Source organism: Penaeus japonicus, unplaced genomic scaffold, assembly GCF_977035675.1.
Source record: "Penaeus japonicus unplaced genomic scaffold, GWHDUDI00000001_assembly GWHDUDI00000030, whole genome shotgun sequence".
NCBI classification, from domain to species: domain Eukaryota; kingdom Metazoa; phylum Arthropoda; class Malacostraca; order Decapoda; family Penaeidae; genus Penaeus; species Penaeus japonicus.
This window is the reverse complement of record NW_028234432.1, coordinates 16,099,699-16,107,198: the sequence shown is the minus strand read 5'-3', so window position 1 is coordinate 16,107,198 and position 7,500 is coordinate 16,099,699. Positions and strand designations below refer to the sequence as shown.

At 41.2% G+C, this 7,500-nt stretch overlaps 1 protein-coding gene across 1 annotated transcript in view; it reads left to right on the top strand.

Moving 5' to 3' along the window:
• Window positions 1-7,500, top strand: part of LOC122242783 (cell adhesion molecule Dscam2) — a 234,619-nt gene that overhangs the window by 88,710 nt on the left and 138,409 nt on the right. The gene's annotated exons all lie outside the window — the stretch shown is intronic.

The following is a 7,500-nucleotide window of genomic DNA, read 5'->3' as shown; positions in this document are numbered from 1 at the left end:
TTATTATGATCATCATTATCATTACCCTTATTGTAACGTATGCATGAAGTTATTATGATGATGATACTGATAATGTTGATAATATTAGTAATGATGATGATGTCAACAATATTAACATTAATGGTAATAATAGTGATGATAATGATAATAGTAATGATAATAATATCAATAATGATGATAATGATAATGATTACTGTTATTACAATTTTTTTTTTATCATTATTAGCATTACCATTACTATTATTGTTTATGTTGCAGTAGTAGTAGGAGTAGTAATATCACCATCATCATTACTAATATTGTCATCATCATCAATCACTGTTATCTTTATACATAACTTTTTTGTCCTCATAGCCAATATTTTTATTTGTTATTTTACTATCTTTGCTGTTATTAATATTATTAGTAGCAGTTGGTGTTGTTGTTGCAGTAATAGTAGCAGTTGTTGATATTGTTGCACAATTATCTAGTAATTTTGATGATGTTCTTAATAATATCATCATTATCATTGTTTCCGTCATTATCATTACTAGCAGTAGTAGCTAGAGAAAGGAGTGAGCAAAGTACACAGATGGAAACGAAAGTCAATGAACCTACACAAATGATAAGCAAAACAAAGGAAAATACCCAACAAAAAACGACAAACCAGCTTAAAAAAAAATGGACAAACGATGAAAAAAAAATATATATATATAAAAAGGAAAGAGGAAAAGAGGAAAAAGACGGAAAAAGCAAAGATTCCTCGACGTAAACCTTCAGAAATATTCTACATAGCGTCTACCTAATCCGGCCCAGCCTCTACATCTCGGCCGCGGGTCTGCCTCCTATCTTGCTCGAACCCACAGCCTAATTACGGGGGATTAGATTCGCTAATCCCGCTTAGTGCACGGTTATTGTGTGATCTTTTGATGGCGGGACTTGGAATGCATAGATAACTGTATATGCGTGCATGTATTGCGTGTCTGTTTATACGTACATACAGACACATACGGATACACGACTATGAACACACATTTATAGATATGCATGAAATCATATGATTATCAAAATTATAAAAATAACAATTACAGTAATGCACATATCATCACCATCAAAATCGTGCATTTCCAGAAACAAAGCATCATAAACATCCAAAACATGATAATAACGGCAGTACTCATCCGTCTGGTTGAACAAAAACAACAACGCCTCCACACCAAGAGAGAGGGGGAGAGAGAGAGGGGGGGGGGGGGCAGAGAGAGAGAGACAGAGAGAAAGCGAGAGAGAGAGAGGGGGGAGAGAAAACAGAGAGAGAGAGGGGGGGAGAAAATAGAGAGAGAGAGAGGGGGGGGACAGAGAGAAAGCGAGAGAGAGAGAGGGGGGAGAAAGAAAAAAAATATATATACATATATAATATATATATATATATATATATATAGATATAGATATATATATACAGATATATGTATATAATATATAAATATATATTATATATATATATATAGATAGATTTATATATAGATAGTAGACAGAAGAGAGATGAGAGAGAGAGAGGAGGGTGGAAGAGAGAATAATGATAGAAATAAGAGAGAGAGAGAGAGTGGGGGGGTAGAAAAGAGAGAGAAGAGAGGAGCCACTAACACACTAACAGAACACTACAAAACACACAGGACACCACAAAACAAACAAACAAACACAAACATACAACACACACACCCGCACAGCAGCACAAGCAGGAACATGCAGGAGGAGATGCAGCATGATGGATTGCTTGGAGAACTTGCGAAAATTATGTTATCATCAGCACAAGGGAGAGATGGATCGGGTCAGTTTTCGGTGATTGATTTATGGTCGTCGACGCGTCAAGGGGGTGGGGGGGCGAAGGGGGAGGGGGAGAAGGTTGGGGAAGGGCGGGGGAGGGGGGTGGGGATGGGGGAGAGAGGGAAGGTGGGGAGTGGGGGGAGGTGGGGGAAGGTGAGGTGAATGTAAGATGGAGGGTGAAGTGAGGGAGGGGAGTGTGAGGGAAGGGTTGGGGAGGGGGGTGACATGGGGTGGAAGGAGGGGGTGAGAGGAAGGGGGTATGGGGGAGGGACTGTGAGGGGGAGGGTGGAAGGGGAGGGGGCAGGTTAGGGGGGTAGGGCAAGGTAGAGGTTAGTTAGAGAGGAAAAGAGGAAAGAAGAGAGGGAGAATATAGGGAAGTGGTCAGGGAGGAGTTAGGGAGGAAGAAGGGAGGGAGTGGGGAGAGGGTGAGGAGATGTGAGGAATGAGGAAGAAAAGCAGGAAGAGAGAAACAGAGGAAGAAAAAAGAGAAGAAAAAGAATGAAGGGGGGAGGTGGGGGAGGACGGAAGAGAGGATGTAATGAAGGCGTAAAGAGAAGCTTCACGGAGGACTTCGATTTTTTAAAAAGTTTTTTGTTCTTGTCAACTAAGAGGGCTTCGTTGTTTTCGGGTTTTGTTTGTGTAGTGGCGGAATTCCCCACAACCAACAACACCAAGGAAAACAGACAAAAAAACACAAAAACAGATCAGTGAACTAAATATAATCTAATTGGATTAATAATCTGTTAATATGAATAATAACACATACACACCACACACACACACACACACACACCAACAACAACACAACACACACACACACAACACACACACACACACACACACACACACACATCACACACACATTATACCACACACACCTATATAATATATATAATATATATATATATAATATATATATATATATATATTATATATATATATATATATAATATATTAATATATAAATATATATATAATATATACATATAATATATCAGTATATATATACTGTATATTATATAATATATATTAATATATATATATATATATATATATATTATATATATATATATAACATATATATATATCAACTATTGTTTTAATTGTGTGTGTATGTATGTATGTACATATGTATAAAATACATGATAAATACATGTTTCATATATATAATTCATATAATATACTGCAATTATGGTTATATGCAAAAAGCAGCCACACAAAAGCAACCTACTTTATCGGCTTCACCACACAAAGGCCGGCCCATCAAACATTTAAAAACTCATTTTCCATGAAACTGAAAAGACAATGGGTGTGGAATAGCAACGACACTGTCCCTTGCTGCCCCTTCCCCTTCCTCAGTGGGTGTGGGTTAGCCACCTCTCTCCGCCAGGTCAAAGGATCCATTAAACACAAGTAACCGGTTGGACACTCTCTATCCTCCCTTTCTCTCCCTCTCTCCCCCTCCCTTCCTCTCCTCTTCTCTATTCCCCCCTACCTCCCTCATCATCCATCCCTCCTCTGAATCCCCTCCCCCCCCTCCCCCCCCCCCCCCCTCCCCGCCCCCACCTGCAGGATAATTCATCACCAACCCATGGAAACCCGATGGTAGGAGGGAGGAAATGAGTCTCAATATTTATAAATCTGGAAAACATCACACTTTGTTCTCATCACAAGGCGTCAGCGGCTGAAAGACCTTGCGCGCCTGCGTACCTGTGAACATCAGTATCATCAAGTCGATGTTGGTAATTAGCAGCATTCATTGACGCGCTCTTCTGTTCCTCATTTACACTCACTCGTTATGTTCTCATTTTCTGCGTGTTCCGCGTGACAACTCGTCGATGTCTGCTCTCATTATGCCCGTATGTCCGCGGACTACCTCTGTTCTTTGGAGGTCTATATCACATCATCACTCATTCTCTCGCTCTTTCTCTGGCTCTCTCTGCTTGATTGTCTGTCTGTCTGCATCTCTGTCTCTCTCTCTCTCTCTCTCTCTCTCTCTCTCTCTCTCTCTCTCTCTCTCTCTCTCTCTCTCTCTCTCTCTCTCTCTCTCTCTCTTTCTATCTCTCTCTCTCTCTATCTATCTCTCCCTCTCTCACTCTCTCACTCTCCCTTTCAATCTCCCTCACTCTCTCTCCCTCTCCCTCTCTCCCTCCCTCCCTCCTCCTCCATCTCTCTCTCTCTCCTTCACTCCATCTCTGTCTCTCACTCTTCCCTTTCTCCCCTCTCTTTCGTCCCCTCTTCCTTCCCTCTCTCTCCCCTCCTCAAAGCGATCATGCTTTAACAGCAGGATCACCGTCAGGCTCAAGTAACTCGTTCAAATGAACAAGGTTAAGCAGATTTTTTTTTCTTTACTCAAAAAGGTCACATATCTTGGAAGATATTATGTAGGCGTTGAGTCGCAATGGTTAGATATATGTAGTTGCATTAATAGCAATGGTGGGGAGGGAAAGGATGAATAGGAGTAATAATGGTAATAAGAGTGATGATGATGATTTTGATGATATCAATGATGATAATGATAATGATGATAATGATAATGACAATAATAATGATGACAGCGATAATAATAATATTAATCACAATAATGATAATAATAATAATGTTTATAATTATATTAATGCTCATAATGATATCAATAATAATAATAATAATAATGATAATAATCACCAAGATAATAACAACGAAATCAATAATGATAACAACGCAAAATTGCAGTAATAATATAAATAATACAAAAATGACAAAGCCAAACATTTATACTCCGAATATACCAGAACCTGTTCAAAACACGTTCAAACCCACGCAATCCTAAATAACTAAAAATAATAAAAGGGGGATAGGATAAAACAGAGATAAAGGAGAAGCCAAGGGGAGGTGGAGGAACACGAGCGAAACAGGAGGAAGGGGAAGGGGAGAGAGGGATCATGTACGTGATCGATCAATGGATAAAGGAAGGGGAAAGAGGGGAGAGGGGGTGAGGGAGGGAGGGAAGTGGGACGAGAGAGAGAGAGAAAAAAAAAAAGAAGGAAATTGGTCGAGATACATAAAGTTGCAATGAGAGAGGGGAAACGAAGGACGGCGATGAACCAGGGTGAGAGGAGGAGGAGGAGGAGGAGGAGGAGAAGGATGCAGAGGAGGATGAAGAGGAGGAAGAGGACAAAGAGGAAAGAAAGGGAAGAGAGAGACAAGGGAAAAGGGGGAGGGAGGGAAAGAGGGAGAGAAAGGGAGAGAGAGATAGAAAGAGATGGAGAGAGAGAGACTGAGAGACAGAGAGGCAGAGCGAGGGAGAGAGAGAGAGAGAGAGAGAGAGAGAGAGAGAGAGAGAGAGAGAGAGAGAGAGAGAGAGAGAGAGAGAGAGAGAGAGAGAGAGAGAGAGAGAAAGAAGAGAGAAAAACAGAGAGAGAGACATAGGTAAAGAGACAGAAACAGATAGAGACGGAGCTATAGCGAGAGAAGGAGAAAGAAAGTTATACATACATATATAGATAGAAACATAGACAGAGACAGTGAGAGAGAAATGTAAACAGAGGCAGAGAGAGAGAGAGAGAGAGAGAGAGAGAGAGAGAGAGAGAGAGAGAGAGAGAGAGAGAGAGAGAGAGAGAGAGAGAGAGAGAGAGAAAGAGACAGAGAGAGAGAGAAAGAGACAGAGAGAGAGAGAAAGAGACAGAGAGAGAGAGAAAGAGACAGAGAGAGAGAGAAAGAGACAGAGAGAGAGAGAAAGAGACAGAGAGAGAGAGAAAGAGACAGAGAGAGAGAGAAAGAGACAGAGAGAGAAAGAGACAGAGAGAGACAGTAAGAGACAGAGAGATAAAGTGAAGGATGGAATGCATGGTTTACAAACACGGGGAACGACCCAAGGCGAGGATGCAATATGAGGATAGAAAGAGATACGAGAGATTCAGAGATGCGGGGGTGGGGGGGGTGATGGGGTAAGGGAGCGAGGCGGATTGTGATGAGGTAATAGAGGGGGGGGAAGGGGGGGAAGAGGTTGTGAAGAGGTAATAGGAGGAGATGGGGGGGAGGGGGGGAGGGTTTGTGAGGTGTGAGGGCTTAAGGGAGTAGAGTAGCTTTATAAAAAGGAAGAAGATAGGTGGTAAAACAAAGAAAGAATGCAATGGAGAGAAAATAAAATATTGAGAGTGAGAAAGTTAGTGAGAAAAAAAAGGAGAGAGAGATAAAGGAAGAAGGAAGAAGGAGGAGAGAGAGAGAGAGAGAGAGAGAGAGAGAGAAAGAGAAATAGATAAATAGAGAAAGAGAGGGACAGGCAGACAGAGACAGAGAGTGATAAGACCGGAGGATGAAAGGAGATAGGAGCAGAGAGCAGGATGCAACCGGAAGCAGGGAATTAAGGTACGGAAGCTCAACATCAACCTCTACGGGCGGTGAGGAAGATGAGGTACAATTTTATGAGAGTTTTTATAATGAGTCGGAACGTAAACCTGATTTATGATCCAGTAAACCGGGATTGCGAAGAGTAAACATCGCTTGTGAGGTTGGGTGGGAAGTGAAGAGGGGGGGGAGGGGTAGTAAAGAGAAGGGGATGGGGGGTGTAAGGCGAAGGGGGATGTGGGGGGGAGGGGGAATGTAAGAAGAAGGGGATGTGTGGGGGGGAAGGTAAGGCGAAGGGGGATGTGTGGGGGGGGGTTAGGAGAAGGTGGGGGGAGGGGGGAGGGGGAGGCTAAAGGCGATGATGGTTACAATAAGCGAAAACAATTCATTGGAAAGTTTGCGGGAAGAAACGTTTTTTTTTTTCTTTCTTTCTTTCTTTCTTTCTTTCTTCGAGTTGTTGGTTTCATCTGCGGTGTGTGTGGAGACAGAGATGCGCATCAGTTGGATTCACGGAAAACCATAGACGCGTAGGTCGACTTAATCAATAACATCACGAAAATTAAACAGCATCGTGTAGGAGCATCCATAAATAAATACACTTACACACAAACACACATAGTGCAATACATACATGCATTCACATAAACACACACACACACACACACACACATGTGTATATGCATATGTATATGTATATGTATATGTGTATACATATATATACATAGATAGGTAGATAGACAGGTATATAGATAGATAGATAGATGGACAGATCTAGATCTAGATATAATCATTTATATATGAAGGTGTACGTGTTTACTCATGCATGTATATTTATGTCTATACTAATACTTATTTCGCTGGAGCAAAATATAACAAGAAAATTAGAGTGAGGGGTAAGCGAAAATAGAAGCATAGGCATAAACGAGAAAGTAATAATCCAAGGAGCAAATGACCTTGATAAATAAAAAGCAGCAGGAAGAAAAGATACAACAGAAAAATAGAAAGCACTGCCACTCATTAAATAACCTATGCAGTACCCCTCCCCCCTCCCTCTCCCCCTATAACCCGTGATTCAACATCACCTGAACGCACTTGTTTACCAAACGGTTAGCGAGCTGTTTACCATGTCAACACCAAATACTTCTTTTCTGAACTTCCAAACAAGTATATACTACTGTTCCCTTCACTGTACCAATAAGAGAGCGAGGGAAGTGTACCTTACCCTTTTCTAAATCTGTTATGCTGTGTGTCTCAGATTTAGGACATCGGGGCGTGTTTTACTTTTTTCTTTCTTTCTTTCTCTTCTCTCTCTCTCTATCTCTTCTTGTTTCTTTCCTCTTGTGTTTCTTCTTTATGTGCGTATGTGTGTGT